General features: G+C 38.8%; 1 pseudogene; it reads right to left on the minus strand.

The window, feature by feature from the left end:
• Window positions 1–451: 451 nt before the first annotated feature.
• Window positions 452–20472, minus strand: Ube2i-ps2 (ubiquitin-conjugating enzyme E2I, pseudogene 2; annotated as a pseudogene).
• Between the last annotated feature and the right edge of the window lie 203 nt (window positions 20473–20675).

A 20675-nucleotide genomic window follows, 5' to 3' on the forward strand; every position in this document is an offset into this window, starting at 1 on the left:
ATGGAGATGCTGGCCAACTTTGGATCTGAGGCTCATAAGTGACAGCCCAGGTTTCTGAGAGGGACAAGGGTAGGGAAGGAGGGACAGTGTGGTTCTGTCATACAACCAGCTGGAGGCCAGAGCTCTGAACAATGGGAAGCATGCCTGCATCCGAGCGCGACATGAAACTAGTTCCTAGGGACTTACCAAGTACAAAAGTTTTCTCATTTTACAGCACTTGAAATACTGACATCAATATTAAAATAAAAGCAAGTTTTACTCAATAATCAAAAATACAAAAGACTGAATATGCCAGTGGTGGATATGGAAAACGGTGCCTGCTCAACCCTCTCAGGCTACTAGTAAGTGTATAGAGCTAATTAGCCTGCAAAAGGTTGTAAACAAGTTCTTGCCAAGCCAATCCCTTCTTCATCATGAAGGCTGGGACTGTCATGGAGCTCGGGCCCACTGTTTATGAGGGGGCAAACTTCTTCGCTGTGCTCAAACCCTTTTCTCATATTCTACTGTTTTGGTAGTAAATTGTATAGGCCTTTGCTTGAGCTGGGTCTTGAATACTTGGTTTGTTTAGAAGTTCTTATATTCCTAATAAGATTTGTTTGATCGTGATAGCTGGTCTTCAGTCCTTGTCTTCCTCCAGGATCGACAGGTATACTGTGATGGAAGGATACTCGTTTGGATGAAACAGAAGTGGCTCACCTTTACATTTTGGTAGTGAGGAGGGGTAGTCATCTTTGAAAAGCATCCATAGCTTGAACAGGACTCCTTCCCATGGAGTCTCCTTCTTTCCAGGGATAGTGCACTCCCAGTTTGTCAGGTTCATCATGCCATCAGGGCTCTTTGTTGGGACAGCCACAAAGCCAAAAGAGTGGTCCTTCCCCCAAGCTTTCCTCTGCTGAGCAAGTCGGCTGAGGGCAAATCCAACATATTCAAAGCTTCTGGGCGACCATGGCCAAGACTGTCCCAGCAGCAGAGGTGGCTGCGCTCCTTTTGTGTATCTGGTTTTATAGGAGGTCCTTGATCCACTTGAACTTGAGCTTTGTACAAGGAGATAATAATGGATCAATTTGCATTCTTCTACATGCTGACCACGAATTGAACCAGCTCCGTTTGTTGAAAATGCTGTCTTTTTTCCTACTGGATGGTTTTAGCTCCTTTGTCAAAGATCAAGTGACCATATTCTATTCCAATGAGATCTACCTGCCTGTCTTTCTACCAATACCATGTAGTTTTGTTTTGTTTTTACCACTATTGCTCTGTAGTATAGATTGAGGTCAGGATGGTGATTTCCCCCAGAAGTTCTTTTACTGTTATTTTGGTATCCTGGGTTTCTTGTTATTCCAAACAAATTTGCAAATTGCTCTTTCTAACTCTGTGAAGAATTGACTTGGGATTTTGATGGGGATTGCATTGAATCTGTAGATTGCTTTCAGCAAGATGGCTATTTTTACTATATTAATCTTGCCAATCCATGAGCATGGCAGGTCTTTTCATCCTCTGAGATATTTGATTTCTTTCTTCAGAGACTTGAAGTTCTTGTCATACAGATCTTTCACTTGCTTGGTTAGAGTCACCCCAAGGTGTTTTATATTATTTGTTAATATTGTGAAGGGTGTCATTTCCCTAATTTCTTTCTGAGCCTCTTTATCCTTTAAGTAGAGAAAGGTCACTGATTTGTTTGAGTTAATTTTATATCCAGCCACTTTGCTGAAGTTGTTTATCAGCTGTAGGAGTTCTCTGGTGGAACTTTTGGGGTCACTTAAGTATACTATCATATCATCTGAAAATAGTGATATTTTGACTTCTTCCTTTCCAATCTGTATCCCTTTGTCCTCCTTTTGTTGTCTGATTGTTCTGGCTAGGACTTCAAGCACTATATTGAATAGATAGAAAAAGAGTGGGCATCTTGTCTAGTCTCTGATTTTAGTGGGATTGCTTCAAGTTTCTCTCCATTTAGTTTGATGCTGGCTACTGGTTTGCTCTATATTGATTTTTATTATGTTTAGCTATGGGCCTTGAATTCCTGATCTTTCCAAGACTTTTATCATGAAGGGGTATTGAATTTTGTCAAATGCTTTCTCAGCAACTAATGAGATGATCATATAGTTTTTTCCTTTGAGTTTGTTTATATAGTGGATTACATTGATGAATTTCGTCAACCATCCCTGCATTCCCTGGGATGAAGCCTACTTGATCAAAATGGATGTGTTCTTGGATTCAGTTTGTGAGAATCTTTTTTTTTTTTTTTGAAATAGAACAACTGAATGATTTATTGACTTTTTTAAAGAAAATATATCTAGTGTCTTGTGTATAGAAAGGTCTTTACTGTACATACCAGACCTGTTATTATGTGTTTTTGAATGGTACAAGCATGTGCTAAATAGAACATTAAAATAATATGCCAAATGAAACTTGAACAAAATGGCAGTCCAAATTGATTTTCTATAAAAAAGATATAACAATCAATGAGAAAGTAGTTTGTGAGAATCTTATTGAGCATTTTGACATTGATTCATAAGGGAAAGGGGTCTGAAGTTCTTTTTCTTTGTTGGGTCTTTGTGTAGTTTAGATATATGTGTAATTGTGGCTTCATAGGAGGAATTGGGTAGTGTTCCTTCTGTTTATATGTTGTGGAATAGTTTGGACAGTATTGGTATTAGGTCTTCTACGAAGGTCTGATAGAATTCAGCACTAAACCCATCTGGACCTGGGCTTTGTTTATTTGGGAGACTTTTAATGGCTGCTTCTATTTCCTTAGTAGTTATGGGACTGTTTAGATGGTTCATCTAATCCTGATTTAACTTTAGTATCTGGTATCTGTCTAGAAAGTTGTCCATTTCCTCCAGATTTTCGAGTTTTGTTGAATATAGGCTTTTGTAGTAGGATCTAATGATTTTTTGGATTTCCTCTGATTCTGTTGTATGTCTCCCCTTTCACTTCTGTCTTTGTGCTCTCTGGTTCGTCTGGCTAAGGGTTTATCTATCTTTTTGATTTCCTCAAAGAGCTCCTGGTTTTGTTGATTCATTGTATAGTTCTTTTTGTTTCTCCTCCATTGATTTCAGCCCTGAGTTTGATTATTTCCTGCTGTCTACTCCTCTTGGGTGTATTTGCTTCTTTTTGTTCTAGAGCTTTCAGGTGTGCTGTCAAGCTGCTAGTGTATGCTCTCTCCAGTTTCTCTTTGGAGGCACTCAGAGTTATGAATTTTCCTCTCAGCACTGCTTTTATTGTATCCTATAAGTTTGGGTATGTTGTGCCTTCGTTTTCATTAAATTCTAAAAAGTCTTTAATTTCTTTCTTTATTTCTTCCTTGACCAAGTTATCATTGAGTAGAGCATTGTTGAGCAGACTCCATGTATATGTGGGCTTTCTGTTGTTTTTGTTTTATTGAAGACCAACCTTAGTCCATGCTGATCTGATAGGATGCTTGAAATTATTTTAATCTTCTTGTATTTGTTGAGGCCTGTTTTGTGACTGATTATTCAGTCAGTTTTTGAGAATGTACCAAGAGGTGCTAAGAAGAAGGTATATTCTTTTGTTTTAGGATGAGATGTTCTATGGATATCTGTTAAATCCATTTGGTTGATAACTTCTGTGTCTCTGTTTAGTTTCTGTTCCCATGATCTGCCCATTGCTGAGAATGGGCTGTTGACGTCTCCCACTATTATTGTGGGAGGTGCAATGTGTGCTTTGAGCTTTAGTAAGGTTTCTTTTATGAATGTGGGTGCTCTGCATTTGGAGCATAGAAATTCAGAATGGAGAGTTCATCTTGTTGGATTTTTCCTTTGATGATTATGAAGTGTCCTTCTCATCTTTTTTGATAACTTTTGGTTGAAAGTTAATTTTATTTGATACTAGAATTGCTACTCCAGCTTGTTTCTAGGGATCACTAGCTTGGAAAAAGTTTTCTCAGCCCTTTACTTTGAGGAAGTGTCTTTGTCACTGGGGTGTGTTTCTATGCAGAAAATGCTGGGTCCTCTTTATGTATCCAGTCTTTTAGTCTATGTCTTTTTACTGGGGAATTGAGTCTGTTGATGTTGAGAGATATCGGGGACCAATGATTGTTGTTTCTGATTATTTTTGTTGTTAGAAGTGGAATTATTTTTGTGTGGCTATCTTCTTTTGGTTAAAAGAAGATTACTTTCTTGCTTTTTCTATGGTATAGTTTCCCTCCGTGTGTTGGAGTTTTCCATTTATTTTCCTTTGTTGAGTTGGATTTATGGAAAGATATTGTGTAAATCTTGTTTTGTCATGGATTATCTTAGTTTCTCCATCTATGTTAATTGAGAGTTTGGCTGGATTTAGTACCCTGGATTGGCATTTGTGTTCTCTTAGGGTCTGTATGACATCTGTCCAGGATCTTCTGGCTTTCATAGTCTCTGTTGTGAAGTCTGGTGTAAATCTGATAGGTCTTCCTTTATATGTTACTTGACGTTTTTCCTTTAATTGCTTTTACTAATTTTTCTTTCTTTTCTTTCTCTCTTTCTCTTTCTTTCCTTTTCTTCCTTCCTTTCTTTCTTTTTCTCTCTTTCTTTTGTGCATTTGGTGTTTTGACTATTATTTGACAGGAGGAATTTCTTTTCTGGTCCAATCTATTTGGAGTTCTGTACGCTTCTTATATGCTTATGGGCATCTCTTTCTTTAGCCTAGGGAAGTTTTCTTCTATAATTTTGTCAAAGATATTTACTGGCCCTTTAAGTTTGTAATTTTTGCTCTCTTCTATACTTCTTATCCTTAGGTTTGATCTTCTCATTGTGCCCTGGATTTCCTGATGTTTTGGGTTAGGAGCTTTTTCCATTTTTTGCCTTTTCTTTGATGGTTGTGTCAATGTTTTCTATGGTATCTTCTGCCCCTGAGACTCTATCTTCTATCTCTTGTATTCTGTTGGTGATGCATTTATGACTCCTGATCTTTTTCCTAGGTTTTCTATCTCCAGAGTTGTCTCTGTTTGTGATTTTTTTTTTTTACTGTTTCTATTTCCATTTTTAGATCCTGGATGGTTTTGTTCAATTTTTTTCACCTGTTTCATTGGGTTTTCCTGTAATTCTTTAAAGGATTTTTGTTTGTTTGTTTGTTTCCTTTTTAAGGGCTTCTACCTGTTTACTTGTATTGTCCTGTTTTTCTTTAAGAGAGTTATTTATGTCCTTCTTAAAGTCCTCTATCATCACCGTGAAATGTGATTTTAAATCAGAATCTTGCTTTTCTGTGTATCCAGGACTTGCTGTGGTGGGAGAACTGGGTTCTGAAGATGCCACGTGGCCTTGGTTTCTGTTGTTTAGGTTCTTGCACTTGCCTCAATCCATCTGGTTCTTTCTGGTTTTTTTTTTTTTTGTTTTTGTTTTTGTTTTTGTTTTTGTTTTTGTTTTTTTTAGCTGGTCTTGGTGTCTCTGACAGTGGCTTGATGCTCCTGTAAGTCTGTGTGTCAGCATTCTTGGGAGACCAGCTCTTTCCCAGTGAGATTTAGGTACAGAGAGGTATGGCACAGGGTCAGCCCAGGGTGCAGATGGAAATCGGTAGGATCGTGTCCCAGACTGCTCCTCAGTTCCTGTGAGAGTCCCTCTGAGCAGAAGTGGTGGTCTTACCCATGCTCTCAGGTGTGTCATCTCTTTTGGGAGACCAGTTTTCTCTCAGCTGGATCTGCGTACAGAGAGCTATGGCATAGGGTCAGCTTGGGGCACAGACAGAAACCGGAAGGATCCAAAAGTCTTTTTCTAGTAGTCACAAGATATTGGTTCCTGTGCAGAAGTTCCCAAAATCATCACAGTTTGTCTTGTGACATGTCAGGATATTTGGCTTTAGTAGACCAAACTTTAGATACTGGAATCCTGAGGTGGTGTTATGGAAAGCTCGAGTCCCTACTCACTCTTCTATTACTGCAAACCACAGAACAGAAGGCAAGGTCCACTGTGTATTTTTTTTTTCTGGTGCTTTGTGTGGCTCAGTAAACAGAGAATCTACATACATATTAGCGATAACCTCTCTGCCCTTGAAAGTTAGTAATAAACAAAAGTCTTTGGAAAGACAAAAGAAAGCACAAGAAAATTGTCCCCTCAAAACAAAATAAAACAAGAAAACCAGAAATATATGTGTTTGGGCCATCTGGGACTCTTAAAGTTTTCATTTCTAACTCCCCGAGGTGACATTCCCACAGCATGTGATACTGATTGATGAACAAAAAAACAAAAAAACAAAAAAACAAAAACAAAAACCAAAACAAAAAAAAAAAAACTTAAAAAAATCCCCAAATTTCTGTCACATTTCCCTCCAATAACCCAATAATGCAGGTACAGATCTTAGTGAAGTGAGACACGGACATGGCATCTGATAAGATAAATATTCACTGCTCTCACTATCAATTTGTAAGGCATGGAGAATAGGAGAGAGAAATATGATGATGGTTGAGAGATGGATATGGAGGGTTAAGATCCCAGCTTGGCCTGTTATGAACTCTATGACTTGAGCAAGTTCCTTGACCTGACACAGTCATGTCAAATATGAAAACTGGAGCAGGAGGGGCCAATCTTGTGGAATTGAGAGCATTATGTAACCAGATGATAGGTGGTGCCCAATAAATGTAAATTGTTTGCCTTATTCATTTTAGGAAGATTTATATTTTGACACTTGGCTTTATCATAGCACAATTACAAAGTCTATTATAATCTCTGTGGCAATCGGTCTTTCTTATTATCTTTGAATGAGGGGTGGTGATTAGGATCATTAAATTAATTAGTGCATGTAAGACATCTTGGTAAATGTTGAGAATCTCCACACACATATATTCTTATTTCCTTCATTTAGAAGTAAAGTTGGTATGGCCAATCAACCTTACAAAGGGGCATCAAAGAATGAGTATCTGTGAGATTACAAAGAAAGAAAAAAATAAAATAAAGAAAGAAAGACTATAAAAGAAACTTTTACTCTCCTATAGTAATTGTTGTCTTGGAGGCTTACTGTCTTCTCTGTTTGCTAACCTAGGCCTAGTCCTGGAAACTTATAGCTTCTGTACAATCTTACCTAGGCCTAGAATGTTTTCAGTCACTTAAAACTTGCTGCTAAAACTTACGGCTGAAACTTACTGCTGAATAAGCTCACCTTTTCTAGTTCTTTCTGAACTCTAGCTGTCTGGTTCAACTCTGCTATTATGGTTCAAAACTCTTCTCCACACTAATTGATTCAATCTGGCTTTTCTCGGCTTCTGAATTGCTCTTCTTGGCCTCATGCTAACTTTGACAATATATTCTAATCTTCTGGTTCCTTCTCATTTTCTGGCTCATTCACCTGTATCTAAGTTGTTCTCTTCAACCTGCCTGTAAAACTCTTCAGACAAAACTGCCTCCTTTCTCTCTATGCTGCTATACTCTCCCTCTTAATGCTATTGTACTGCTCTCCACAAACTCTACTATATTCCTGCACTGTACATTCTTCCTCCTGTACTATTTCTCTCTCCCTTAAGTAGCTTCCCTTTCCTCTCTCTTCTTGTGAGAGTTTAGCATATCCTACCTATCCTGTCAAATCTTTCTCTGACTCATCAATTTTTCTGCCACTCAATTAGATTTTACTTTCAAACATGGCTGTTTCCTCCTACAACTTTACCTTCATTATTTGGGATTAAAGGTGACTACTAAGGGTGTGTGTATATTCCAGACAGAGGGATTAAAGGTGTGTGCTAAGGGCTGAGCCAGACCCTAACTAGAAGCAGGCTCAAATGTCCTATAATAAAAGGACAAAAGAGAGGTAGGTCATTCTCAGACCTTACCCATAGACACTATGATTTAACAAATCTGGGGTGGGAGTTAGACATTGTTCATGTTTTATGACTCTTTAGAAATTCTCATATGACTTTTCATATGTTTTATTTTAAATATATATATCAATACATACCAATACATCTATATATGCCAATATAATGTGTGTGTGTGTGTATATATATATATATATATATATATATATATATATTTCTTCTCTCATGACTATAATTTTATCTCCCTCCTTTCCTCTCAGTCTCTCCTGACCACTCCTCTGTTTCTCTTCAGAAAAAGAGCAGATCTGCTATGGATGTCAACTAAACATGGCATAACAAGTTGCAATAAGACCAGGCACAAACCTTCATATCAAGGCTGGATGAGGCAACCCAAGAGGAGGAAAAGGGTCCCAAAAGCAGGTAAAAGAGTCAGAGACAGGATTTTCTTCCACTGTAGGAGTCCCTCAAGAAGACCGAGCTAGGGGTTGGGGATTTAGCTCAGTGGTAGAGCGCTTGCCTAGCAATCGCAAGGCCCTGGGTTTGGTCCCCAGCTCTGAAAAAAAGAAAAAATGAAAAAGAAAAAAGAAAAAAAAAAGAAGAAGACCGAGCTAAAACGGAATTCTCAACTGAGGAATCTGAAATGACGGAGAAGCACTTAAAGAAATGTTCAACATCCTTAGTCATCAGGGAAATGCAAATCAAAATGACCCTAATATTCTACCTTACACCAATCAGAATGGCTAAGATCAAAAACTCAGGTGACAGCAGATGCTGATGAGGATATGGAGAAAGGGGAACACTCCTCCACCGCTGGTTAGATTGCAAACTGGTACAACCACTTTGCAAATCAATGTGACAGTTCCTCGAAAAACTGGAAATAGTTCTACCTGAAGTCCCAGTTATATCCAAAAGATGCTCCAACACATAACATGGACACATGCAGCCTTATTTATGATATCCAGAAGCTGGAAACAACCCAGATGCCCCTCATTGAAAGAATGGATACAGAAAATGTGGTACATTTATACAACGACACGAATTTTTCAAGCAAATCGATGGAACTAGAAAATAACATCCTGAGTGAGGTAATCCAGATCCAGAAGGACATACATAGTAGGCACTCACTAATAACTGGATATTAGCCCAAAAGCTCAGAATACCCATGATATAACTCACTGACCATATGAAGCTTAACAAGAAGGAAGGCCAAAGTGTGGATGCTTCAATCCCATTTAGAAAGGAGAACAAAATGGGAAGTAGATAGAGGGAGGGAGGGCTCTGGGTGAGAGTGGAGAGGGAGAAAAAAGGCAGGCAGGTTCAGGTATGGTAAGAGACAGTAGAAAATTTCAGAGGGCCAGGACAATGAATAGAAATATGTAGCAGTGGGGGTTGGGGAACGGGGATAACTACTACAAAGTCCCAGGCACCATGGATATGAGAGGCTCCAGGACCCAGTGGGGATGAAATTAGCTGAAATACCCAACAGAGGAAAGATAGAACCTGAAGAGACCTCCTTCAGTAGATAAACATGGCCCCCAGTTGAGGGAAGGGGCCGCTCACCCATCTCAAAAATTTTAACCCAAAATTGTTCCTGTCTAAAGGAAACACAGGTACAAAAATTGGAGCAGAGACTGAAGGAAAGGCCATCCAGAGACTGTCCCACCTTGGGATCCATCCCATCTGCAGACAACAAACCCTGACAGTATTGCTGATGCCAAGAAGAGTTTGCAGATAGGAGCCTAATATGGATCTGTCCTCTGAGAGGCTCTGCCAGCACCTGACTAAGACAGATGCAGATACTCACAGCCATCCATTGGACTGAGCCTGGGGACCTCAACGTAAGAGGGAAGCACTAAAGGAGCTGAAGGGGACTACAACCCCACAGGCAGAACACTGATTTCAACTAACCCGACACCTCAGAGCTCCCAGGGACTAAATCACCAACCAAAGAGTTGGGTCCAACATGGTTGCGTCCATGTCTCCTGTTACATATGTAGCCGAGGATTGCATTATCTAGCATTAATGGGAGGGGAGCCCCTTGGTTCTGTGGAGGTTTGTTTCCCCAGCAAAGAGGAAGCTAGAGGGATGTGGCAAGAGTAGGTGGGTAGGTAGGTAGGGGAACACCCTCTTAGAGGAAAAGTGGAGGAGAGATGGGATGAGGGTTTGCAGAGAGAAGACCTGGAAGGGGAACATTTGAAATGTAAATAAATAAAATCGATTAAAAAAATTTAAAAAGGAAAGAAGATGAAGGCAAAGAGGAGGAGGAAGGAGAAGACCGAGCTGTAAACTGTAATATGTATGCACAGGACTTACGTCAGACCCATTCAGGGAACCTCATTGTTGCTTCAGTTTCTGTGTGCCCCTATGTGTCCTGGTTAATTGATTCTGTGGCCCTGTTCTTGTAATATACTTGACCCCTTTGGTTTCTCCAATCCTTCTCTTCCATATTCTATGCTCTGTCTAGTATTTGATTATGGATTTCTGCATTTGCTCCTATCAATTGCTGGATAAATTGCTGACAACCATGCTAGGCTCCTCTCTATAAGGATAAATCTCAAGGCTAACCAGGGACTCTGGTTCCTGGCCTCTAGGCATATCAGGCTTGGGCTCCCTCTTGTGGCATGGTTCTCAAGTTGCACCAGTCGTTGCCAAGCTCTGAGCCACCTTTACCCCAGCATGTTCTTAAAAATATCTTGGCCATTTTGACTGTTATTAAAATTTCGAAGGAGTTTTGATTTGCGTTTACCCAAGGACCTATGAAGTTAACATTTAGGTGTCATTTGAGTTTGTTCTCTTGAGAATTCTCTGTTTAAATCTTTACCCTATTTTAAAATTTGGTTTATTTTTTAATATCTAGTTTGTTAAGATATGTATATCTTTTGAATATTAGCCCTCTATTGGATATGGAGTTGGTGAAAATCTTCTCCCATTCCATAGGCTGCTGCTTTTCCCAAATGATGGTGTCCCTTGCAGTGCAGAACCTTATCAGTTTCATGAGGTTTCACTTATTAATTATTGATCTTATGCTAATGGTGTTCTGCTCAATAAGTCTTTTCTTGTGCCAATGAATTTAAGGCTATTCCCCACTTTCTCTCCTGTCAGGTTTAGTGTATCTAAGGTCTTTGAGCCACTTGGACTTGAGTTTTATTCACAATAATAAGTTAGCTGTATCCTTCTACATGCAGACATCTAATTTAGCCAATACTATTTGTTGATGATGTTGCTTTTATCCAGTGTGCATTTCTGGCTTCTTAACAAAAATCAGGTGCCCATGTATGTGTGGGTTTATGTTTCGGTCTTCAGCCAGATTCCCTTGATCAATGTGTCTCTTTTTATGTTGTTTTTATTACCGTAGCTCTATAGTGAAATTTGAGGTTGGGAAGAGTCATACCTCCAGAAGTTCCTTTATTGTTCAGTATTGTTTAGCTTTCCTGGGTGTTTTGTGTTTCCATATGAAACCGAAAATTGTCCTTTCAAGATCTGTGAAGAACTGCATTGAGCTTTTAATTTGGATCGCATTGAATCTGAAGGTTGTTTTTGAGAGGATGTTCATTTTTACTGTATTAATCCTGTTGATTCATAATCATGGGAGATCTTTCCACCTTCCAATAACCTCTTTACTCTCTTTCTTCAATGTCCTAAAGTTTTTATCATACAAGTTTTTTACTTGCTTGGTAGAGTTACCACAATATGTTTTATATTATTTGAGGCTATTGTGAATGGAGCTGTTTGTTTCCCTGATTTCTTCATTTTCTTTGTCATTCTTTTCTATAAAGTCTAATGCTTTGGTGAGCTAACCTTGTATCCAGCGACTTTGCTTAAAACGCTTGTCAGATGTAGAAATTTTCCAGTGGAATTTTTAAGATCATTAATGTAACTATCATATCATCCACAAGTAAAGATATTCTGGCTTATTCTTTCCCAGCTTGTATCCACTCGATCTCCCTCAGTTGTCTTATTGCTCCTAGCTAAGACTTCAAGTACTACAATAAACAGGTATAGACAGAATGGACAACCTTGTCTTGCTCCTGATTTTAGTAAAATTGCTCCAACTTTATCTCCACGTAAGTTGGTATTGACTACGGGCTTGTAGTAAACTGACTTTATTATTTTGAGGTATGTCCTTGTATATCTACTCTCTCCGGGACTTTTGTCATAAAGAGACATTGGATTTTGTCAATGGTCTTTTCTGCATCTAATGAGATGATCATATGGTTTTTGTCTTTCAGCTTGTAAATATGGTAGATTACATTTATTGACTTTTGTATTTTGTACTGTCCCTAGATCTCTAGGATGAAGACTACTTGATCTTTTTCATGTGTTCTAGGATTTGGTTTGCAAATATTTTATCCAGAAATTTGTATCTATGTTCATAAGGAAAATTGGTCTGTGGTTCTCTTTCTTTGCTGAGTCTTTATGGAGTTCAGGTATCAGAGTAGCTATAGCTCATAAAATAAATTGGGCAGCGTTTCTTCTGTTTCTATTTTGTGATAATACTTTGAGGAATAGTGGCATTAATTATTTTAAAGTCTGGTAGAATTCTGTACTAAAACCATCTGGCCCTGTGCTATTTTTCTTTCTATTTTGTGGGGAGAGAATTTAAATGAGTGCTCCTATCTCCCTAGGGGTTATGTGTCTGTTTAAATTGCTTCTATGATATTGATTTGACTTTGGTATATGGTAAGCATCGAGAAATTCACCTATTTCATGAATTTTCCAACCTGGGAGAGTACAGGTTTTTAGATTTTGTCCTTATGATTTTCTTGATTCCATTTTTAGGCCCCCATTTTCATCTCTAATTTGGTTAATTTGGAACTTTTCTTTCTGCTGCTTTAGTTAATTTTTTTTTAGTTCAGTAAACTTTATTATCCCATTTAGTCCTTTGAAGGAAACAAATAGCAAGCAACAGTCATTGCTTTGAAAACCAAGCAGAAAATAATCAACTAAAAGATATTTGGGAGGACTGAAGAGATGGTTCAGTGAGGACAAAAGCTTGGATTTCCAGAATCCAAGTAAAGCCAGATACAGCGATGTACACCTGTAATCTCAGTGTTCCCGAGAATGTAGGTGGAGACAGAAAAAGTCCTGTAAGCTCAGTAACCAGACAGCTGCTTGTGTCCAGCAGCATACAAGAGATTCTACTTCAAACAAGGTGAAAGGCAAGAACTGATACCCAAGGTTTTCCTCTAATCTCTCTATATGCTCATGTTCCTACATATATTATACATTTGTGTTCTCTATCATCTATTTATCTATGTATGTATTTATCTATGTATTTATGTATGTATGTATGTATGTATGTATGTATGTATGTATGTATCTATCTATCTATCTATCTATCTATCTATCTATCTATCTATCTATCTATCATCTATCAACTCTGCCACGCTCTTTCTGTGTGTCAGTCTGCCTCTGTGTCTCTCTGTCTCTTGTCTCTGTCTCTATCTCTCTCTCATTCATTTCACTTAAGGATTTTTCACTCTTAATTGATTTTCTTAAAAGAATCAGCTCTTTGTATCATTGATTCTTTGTATGGCTTTTGTTTTTGTTTCTATGTTATTTATTTCAGCCTTGAGTCTATTTCTTGCTGTTCACTCCCTGTGTGTGATTTCTTCTTTTTGTTTCAGAGTTTTAGGGGTGTGTTGTTAAGTGATTCACATCAGGTATCTCCATTTTTTATGTTGGTATTTAGAGCTCTGAACTTGCCTCTGAGAACAGCTGTCCTTATGTGCCATAAGTTTGGGTAAGTCGTGTTTTCATTTCACCAGATTCTACAAAGTCTTTAGTTTCTGTCTTGACACACTTTTCATCCAGTAATAAGTTGTTCAATTCAAATTTGTTTTCAAGCTTTGCGTTGTTTTTGTTGTCGATGATGTAGAGCTTTAGTCTGTGGTGGTATGATAAAATGTAAGTTGTCATTTCAACTTTCTTGCAGCTAATGATACTTGCTTTGTATCTGAGTATGTGATCAACTTTGGAGAAAGTTCTATGAGATGAAGAGAGGAAGATATATCCTTTTGTGTTTGGGTGAAATGTTCTGTAAATATCTCTTAGATCCATTTGGGTTATAGAATCAGTTAGCTCCAGCATTTCTGTTTAGTTTGTGTCCAGATGACCTGTCTACTAGTTAGTGTGGGATATTGAAGCTTCCCATTTTCACTGTGTGAGGGTCAGTATATGATTTAAGTTGTAGTAGAATTTCTTTTATGAGCTTGGGTGACCTTACGTTTGATCCACAAATGTTACAAATTTAAATGTACTTTTGGTGGCTTTTTCTTTGTTGAGTATGTAGTGTCCTTCCGTATCTCTTCTGATTCATTTTTGTTTGAAGTCTACCTTGTCACATATTAAAATTGCTGTATCAACTTGTTTCATAGGTCCACAGCTTGAAATACCTTTTTCCATTCTGTTACTCTGAAGTGATGTCTATCCATGATGCTAAGGTGTGTTTCTTCTTCTTCTTTTTTTTATTTTTTTCTTTTTTACGGAGCTGGGGCCCGAACCCAAGGCCTTGCACTTGCTAGGCAAGCGCTCTACCACTGAGCTAAATCCCCAACCCCAGTGTGTTTCTTCTTACAGAAGAAGGATGGGTCCCATTTTTGCATTCATCCTGTTAATCTGGGTCTTTTTTTTTTTTTTTTGAGAATTGAGATCACTGATATTGATGAGAGATAGTAATGAGCAGGGGTTTTTTGATTGTTATGATTTTGTTGTTTTTTTGTGGTGGTAGTGGTGGTAGTGGTAGTGGAGGTGGTGGTGGTGGTGGTGGTGGTGGTGGTGGTGGTGGTGATGGTAGTGGTGGAGATGGAGTGGTGGTCATGGGTGTTGGTGATTTTCTTCCTACGATTTGCTGGTCTGTAATTATTCACTCATTGTGGTTTTTTGGGTATGGTAACTTTCTTCAGTTAGAGTTTTCCTTCTAGCCCCTTCTGTAGGGCTGAATTTATAAGCAAATGTTGCTTGAATTTGGTTTTATTATGGCGTGTTTTATTTTCTTCATCTATTGTGATTAAAACTTTTTCTGGTTATAGTAGTCTGGGATAGCACTTATGGTCTATTATAGTCTGTAGAAAATCTTTTCAGACCCTTTTGGCTTTTAGAATCTCCATTGAGAAGTCAGGTATTGTTGTAATATGTCTTCCCCTGTGTGTTACTTAGCTGTTTTCCCTTGGAGTTTTTAATAGTATTTCTTTGTTCTATGTGTTTTGTGTTTTGGTTATTTTGTACCAAGGGAAATTTTTTTCTGATCCAGTCTATTTAGTGGTTTGTATGTGCCTTGTACTTTGATAGGCATTCCCATCCTTAGGTTAGGAAACATTTCTTCTATAATTTTGTTAAAAACATTTTTTATGCCATTGACTTGGGTTTCTTCTCCTTCCTCTATTCCTATCACTCTTAGATTTAGTCTTTTCACATTGTCCCAGATATCCTCAATGTTTTGTACCAAGATTTTTTAAATTTAATATTTCTTTGACTGTAGTATCCATTTCTTCTATTGTGTCTTCATTGCCTGTCTCTCCTTATCCCTAACATATTTAATTCTCCTCTTTCCAATCAGCCACTTCCTGCTATCTGGCATAGTCACATTAAGTGGCTATCTCTTCTTTCATAGTTCCTGTGATTCCTCCAACCTTTTTCATTCACCAGATGCTCTAACAGTGGTACTGACTACTAGTTCATTCACGGTAGTTTTATCTGCTATTTCGAGCTGTCATAAAGTCATATTGCTAATTTTACAGCAGATGTGCAGTCATTGCTTGTCCATAAAAGATCAGTGTTCCAGATAAAATTGTACACAGCATACAGCCTTCATTTGTTTGGAAACACTCATATACCTTTTAGTTTTACTCTTATATTGATACTGGAAAGATACTATCAAGTTTCAGCATTACCTTTCTGTGATTAAATGAAATTCAGCATTACCCTGAAATTCAGGGTAAGGGTTATTACAAATCTGGTAGTTAGGGTTTTACCAGGGCTTTGCATTTCATTCACATGTGATGAAATAACAAACATTATGTAATCGGTTTGGCATAGCACAATGATTGTCATGCAGTCTAAATAGGATGTGGAATCCTCACTCCCAGAATCCCTAAAAAATGAGATTATCTGTGCCAGTTTCCTAAAGTGACAGCTCAAACAAGTCTCATCCTTTCTCACCTCTGCAGGTTCAAATAGGACTGCTTATATCTGGGAGCTATCTGCTCAGAAATCTTGTTATGCACTTAACAAAGCTTATGTTTAAGGCCTCCTGTTGCACAGAACTAGTTCAGAAAATCTCCTCTGTGTACAGAAAACAACAACCAATTAAAAACAAGTTTTCCAAGCAATGACTTATATGAGCCACTTTGATGAACAAAAGTATATAGATTCCCCAAATACCAGATTTATGACATTAACTGTCAAGACAGTCAGTTAACTCCTATATGTGAAGGGAATATATTGGATGAAAAGAATATATCTATTCTGATCCTAGCTCCTAAAATTTGCCCTATTCCCTCTCCCCACCCGCCCCCTGGGGAGGCCATTTCTGCATCTCTAAACCTTAGCTTTACTAGAGGCAAATAGAATCTGGTAAAGGTTTCTGAATGTGATGAGTTTGGTGGCTTTGATAAGAGCACACATAAACCAGAGAGAGTGAAGATGAAGTCATTAGGGGTTATGTTAATAATTAATTTATGGGCTAGAGAATGGCTCACTGGTTAAGAGCACCTATTGCTCTTTAGAAGACTCCACTTTGGTTTCCAGTACCTAAGTCTTCTGGCTCCCAACTACTTGTTACTCCTGTTCTAGGATATCTGATGCCTTTTCCTATCCTTCAGGGTACCTTCATACATGTCAAACACACACACACACACACACACACACACACACACACACACACACACAGAGAGAGAGAGAGAGAGAGAGAGAGAGAGAGAGAGAGATCATTTAAATAATTAATTTGCTATAAGATCCTTTTCGTTCCGTATGTGCTGAAGGTTGTGCAATAAGGAAATGTGTAGTTTTAAAAAAAAATGAAAAAGGAAAGTGCTCAGGCTGTCCCTTGTTACAGAGTATCAGCCTTTCATGAAGAAGTGGTAGGGATATTAATACTCAATAATCTAGGCAAATCATTGTTTATTAGAAGTGTTAGTAGTGTTTGTTGGCAGAGGTTGAAGAATTAGCTTCTAGTCATAGATGAGTAATGTGACCTCTGGTCAAAATGTCCAAAATGTCACATGCCAGGATTAGTTCAGATTGGCTGGACTTAGGGGGCCAGATGATGTCTCCGCATGGCACATTAACAGGGTAGACAGAACTCCATTAGACCAAGTGTGGGTGGCCTAGTGAACATTCTCCTAGTGAACTTAAGGATGGCCTTGAGGACTTGCTTTGTCAACCCTCTTTCCATAGTCCTCCATGTTTCTGGAAATCACATCACCTGGTCAAACTCACAGTGTCCTTGTGAAAATCACATGTGAAGAGGTTTGCATAGCCTCACTACCCTTTCTCATCAAAGACTGAGAAACCCTGCTGAGCTTGAGCCACGAAGTAGCTTCCAGGGTCAAAATTATCACCACCACTCCCTTCTTAGTTCCTATTGAAGTGAAAATGGCCACAGAGGAGGAAAGAGTTCCCTACACTTTCTAACTCACCTGGAGCAGGGCAATCACCCAATTCTGAGTGCTCCCTGCCCTGCCCCCAAACCACATTTCTGAAGAGGCAAGGAGGGATTAAAAAATAACCCAGAATTGCCATAGGGCTTAACTTGGGGTGCCACCCTAGGGAGAGTAATGGATTCATGTACTTCCTTTATAGGAAATGAAATCTTTTGCAACCCATGGGTAGGTGAGTTTTTTATGCCAAAACTCCTCTGGTCTCTGTTTCACTCTGCCTTACCACAGCCGATAAATTTTGTTTGTCTTCGAAACAATCAACATGTTCTGATGTGTAGTTAAAGAGTTATGTAATTCATTTAAAAGCCTTATCTGTTTCCTTATATTCTGCTTTAATCTATGTTTTGTGTGCTTTTCTGAGTAGCCTCCTCTAAGTACAGAAATAAGACAAAGTTAGCAGTATACTGCTCTCTACTTTAGAGTTCATTTAACCAAGATTATTACCTTATCTTTCCCATCCAGGTTGGTTAAATGGAGACTTAGGAAGATCTGCTTCACAAAAGTTACATTCCTGAAAAATGCTGGAATCAAGAGAGATGTGAGCGTGATAGAAGCCATTCTGTATATAAATCACTTCTTTATTGTAATTAACCTTGTTTTAATTTTGCTTTTAGTTGGCATTCAATATACACAATGAAACTACACTGTTTATGGTTCTAAGTTTGTTAAAGTACTTAAATGTATCTATTTTGTTTTCATCTTTGAAAGTACTTTGAATGACAAGTTTCTCTCACACACATGGCATTACCATCAGATCATATATAGAAATGTTTGTTTTAATTTGCCACATGGATAGTCTCCAGACTCCCGAGCTTGCTGCATCTTGTAATTCATTAAAAAGGGAGCAATGAAAATAAGTGAATCTATAAACCTCATGTCTTTGGTTTCATCATTGAACTGTAGCACATTCTCATATGACACAGAAAAAGCTGAGTCTCCTCTCTGGGAGACATTCTTCTGGAGAAACAGATGTAAACCATTCCTCTCTGTTAGGGAAAGCAGAGGACTAGATCCAATGGGAGAGCATCTTCCCATGTCTGAGTTTCTAGACAGGCTAGATAAAAGGTTCTTTCAGTGCTAGGTGCACTCTTACAAGTTGCTCCAAGTGTGTTATAAAAACATTAGCCCCCCCCCAACAATGAGTGCAGTAGGGGCATGCATGTCTTGTGAGTAATCAATAAGTTTGATTGCATTTAAGACTTATTCAACAGGAGTGAAGCCTAGCTAACTACTCAGAGCAGGTGGAATCATGGCTGTTGGAGGAGAATCAACAACCACTCATTTACTAAACCAGTATAATTCCTACAATTCTACACACATTGGTCCTTATATCCACAGGTAAGCACATCACCTGGTTCCCTGTGTACTTGTGCTCGAGGACCAGCATTTCCTACAGTGGAAAAAAAAATAAAGTAAAACAAAGTCTCAGCTAGAACCTGCGCAAAGGCAGTTGCTGAGAGGCTTTAATATAGGTCCTTACGCTGTAATGAGCCCTATCATAAAGTCACTTTCCTTGGTGCTTCATAGCTATAATCTTGTACCATAATGCAAATGTCTGATATACTGGATACCTGATATGTGACCCCTGTGAGAGAATCAGTCCCCAAAGGGTTGAACACCGTTGGTCTAGCAGAAAGCTGGCTCACTCTTTCAATGGTCACCTTCCCTTCATTAGTCACAGGCAATGAGACCCCCTGTAAGGAAAGCATTCCCCAGGGACAGTCCCCTGGGGATTCAGTGTCATAGGCTGCGTTGGGTACTTGTCCCAGAGGCACCCTTTACCAGGCAAGTGACCCAATTCTAGATTCCCAAAGAAAATTGATTTTGAAACATGTTATTTTTAGGTCTTTAAAAGACTGTGTTGAAGGCTTGCTAAGTATCCTTTGGGAGAAGTATGTAGGGCATAGAAATTTTAGTTTCCAAGTAACTGAGGAAAATCATGTTAATGGGCGTGTCATTGAGAAGATCCCAGGATTGCTTCTCATTTTCTTTTTATTTTTTTTTCTTTTTTTCGGAGCTGGGGACCGAACCCAGGGCCTTGCGCTTGCTAGGGAAGTGCTCTACCACTGAGCTAAATCCCCAACTCCTGCTTCTCATTTTCTGATTGTCATGAGTAGCAACTTTTCCCCACCACATGTTCTTGTACATATGTCCTGCTTTGTCACAGTAATGGAAAGCTGACAGACATGCTATAAATAACATTGATTATACAGTTTAGGCCACTTACACTTTAGACAGAATTAAATCGGTGCAGACACTTTTTACTATCAAATATGCCAGCAAATACCTCACCTTGCTAGCAGCTATTTCTTATGATAGGCTTCAGATCTATTACGTTACCATCCTATTGTTGTCTGAACCTCAGCCAAGGTGTCATAGCCCAGACAGATATCATCAGTCCTGCCCTATGTAGCAAGACATAACTGATTCAGCATTGGATGAATTTCAAGTATAGAGTTCCCAAATTTAAAAAATTTAAATAAATTCTGTTAACTATAAGTGTTATTTTTTTTAACAATTTGACTTTATTGTTACATGTCTGTGTCGGACAGGAGATGGCTTGGGTTTCATTATATCTTGTAATTGGGAATGTTAGATTTGCATAGAGTATTTAATAACATCTGGACAGTTAATGAATTTAGTGGGGGTCAGTTGCTGGTGAATGTTTGGCACTCATTTGTACTGAAGGAGCATGAGGAGAGAGCTTAAATTAATTCTGATTGGGAATGGTTGGCTGTCTGCAACAGGTCATCTTGAGAGAACAGGAGGGGGTGAGGATGAATATGCAAAGCAGGAGTTTTGAGAATACCCCGTGTTGAAGGAGGGTTAAGCAAGGAGGGTTAAGCATGCTGTTATCCGGGTCATGTTATAGGGTAGCCTGGAGGGGAATGGGATGAGCCTCCTCACCCACCCACCCACACCCACCCACCCACACCCACCCACACAACATATACACACCTAGCCCTTTACAATCGGTGGTTCTCCAGCAGCTAGTCCGCCTTGTTTCGCTGGGCTGCCGCTGCTTCCATATCGCAAACAGGCACCAGATTCATCCCCAGACAGTTTGGACAAGGTCATTTTGCACAACTTGATTTGTTTCAGGATCAAGGTAGAACAGGGTGAAGTTCTTGCTCGCCATGCCTGCTACTCTAATATAATGCTCAAAAAGTAGCCCCATTTCAACTTGAGTTACTAAGTAACTGTGTCTTTTAAAAAGAAAGCCCCCAGGGTCAGCAGGACTTTACTCTTATCCTAAGGATTGCTCACCACAAGATGTCTAG

The sequence above is a fragment of the Rattus norvegicus genome, chromosome 11 (genome assembly GCF_021556685.1).
Source record: "Rattus norvegicus strain SHRSP/BbbUtx chromosome 11, alternate assembly SHRSP_T2T, whole genome shotgun sequence".
Taxonomy (NCBI): Eukaryota; Metazoa; Chordata; class Mammalia; order Rodentia; family Muridae; genus Rattus; species Rattus norvegicus.